At 53.2% G+C, this 1,973-nt stretch overlaps 1 pseudogene; it reads left to right on the plus strand.

The window, feature by feature from the left end:
• The first annotated feature begins 88 nt into the window (after positions 1 to 88).
• Positions 89 to 479, plus strand: LOC116548251 (annotated as a pseudogene).
• Positions 480 to 1,973: the final 1,494 nt, after the last annotated feature.

The raw sequence follows: 1,973 nt of genomic DNA on the forward strand, positions 1-1,973 counted from the left end.
AAAAAAAAAAAAAAGCCTTTCCTCCCTGATGCCACTGAAGTCGCACGCGTGAGATCTCTCTGCTGCTGCCACTGCAGATGCCACCAACATGCACTACATTGCCTCCTACCTGCTGGCTGCCCCAGGGGTAAGCCCTCCCCCAGTGCCAAGAACATCAAGAAGATCCTGGACAGCGTGGGCAGAGAGGCAGACGACGACTGACTCAACAAGGTTATCAGTGAGCTGAATGGAAAGAACATTGAGGATATGATTGCCCAGGGTATCGGGAAGGTTGCCAGCATTCCCGCCGGCTGTGGCCATCTCTGCTGCCCCAGTCTGCCCCCTCCCCTGATACAGCAGAGAAGAAAGATGAGAAGAAGGAGGAGTCTGAAGAGTCAGACGATGACATGAGATTTCGCCTCTTTGATTAAACTCCTCCTCTGCTGCAAATAAAGCCTTTCTATGCATCTCTAAAAAAAAAAAAAAAAAAAAAAAAAAAAGCACACATCAGAAGAACCTTTCCACACTGGGACACTGAATCTGTGCCCCCAAGGCTGAGGCCACATTATGGCTCTGGCACACAAGGGCTAAATGCATGTGCACCTGTGCTCAGTGCCAGGCTCTCCTGGGGTGGCTGCTGCTGCCCTGTCGCCTTGGCCCATTAGGAAGAGCCCAAGTAAATGGCTGGAACAGAGGGAAGAGGGAGGAACAGCTGGGGCTGGGAAGGAAGGATGAAGCTTGGCTGTTCCTAAGCCCAACTGCACAGGGGCCTTGAGCATCAGTGGACAGGACACCACGAAAGCACTCCCGGCCCTCTGCCCTGCTGGAAGATGGACCTCCCTCGTCCCAAGCCAGGCACCCTGCCTTCAGTGATTCTGGACCAGCCCTGTCCCTGCCACTTCCCTGGGGAGGGGATTGTTTCACAGACTCTTAACACCTAACAGCCCGTCCTGCTCTCACCTAGGGGGACCCTGGTTTATCAAATACCATCTTTAATTTACACTGGTTGCCTTCTCTCTGCCAGCCTGTGAGGAAAAACCATTTTTCCAGTCCTCTGCAGAAATGGAGGCTCTGAGAAGCTAAATAACAACCCCCAGTCCGGTCTCTGCACCTGAGCCTGGCAAAGATTCCTCCGAGAGCTTTCCAGATTCCACACTTGCTGACTGTGGCTTCTTCTCTGCAGGGCACTGGCTAGCCCTGGGGACACTCAAAGGTAAATGGGCCCTGTTTTTTTCCTTCCAGGAGTTTACTTATCTTAGAAGAGATTAGAAGGTAGCCACGTGGCTACAGAGCACGAGTCAGAATCGGGTCACTGTTGCAGCAGCACAAAGGAGAGGGAGAAATTCAGGTAGGGCTGGTGGGAAGAGTTCAGGGCCCTTTCTAAGGAAGGAGGACTTGTGTTGACTCTTGGGAGAAACAAGGGCTCTCTAGGCAGTTTGGAAAGGAAGTCCATCCGGTGCCGGGGGATGCGCATCAGCCACGGTCAGCTGGGACAAGCTGGTGGGCAGCCTCAGAGGCCAAGGGCCGGGAGGGCAGAGGCTGAACCTTAGGTGGCTTCCCTGGCAGCACTTGCAGGCCAGCTTCTAGGAGGCAGAGTCCAGGCAGGAATGCCTGAGGATGAGAAGGTATTGGGGAAGAAACCAGAGTTGGGCAGTGGGAACAGAGAAGAAGAGACCAACTGGAAGGACACTGCTGAGGGAAGGACAGAGGACTGGGACAGGGAGGAGGCAGGGGAGGAAGTCCCAAAGGAAGCCCTCCCCTTGGGCCACCAGGAGACAAGAGGCACCCTATCCTCTTCTGTCATGGGTGGGTTTTAAAGCTCTATGTGTTAATTTCCTTTTAAAAAATGGACCATAATCCCAGCACTTTGGGAGGTCGAGGTGGGAAGATCACCTGAGGTTGGGAGCTTGAGACCAGCCTAACCAATATGGAGAAACCCCGTCTCTATTAAAAATACAAAATTAGTCGGGTGTGGTGGTGCATGCCTATAATCC

The sequence above is a fragment of the Sapajus apella genome, unplaced genomic scaffold, assembly GCF_009761245.1.
Source record: "Sapajus apella isolate SASKATOON/1434 unplaced genomic scaffold, GSC_monkey_1.0 scaffold8746, whole genome shotgun sequence".
Lineage (NCBI taxonomy): Eukaryota > Metazoa > Chordata > Mammalia > Primates > Cebidae > Sapajus > Sapajus apella.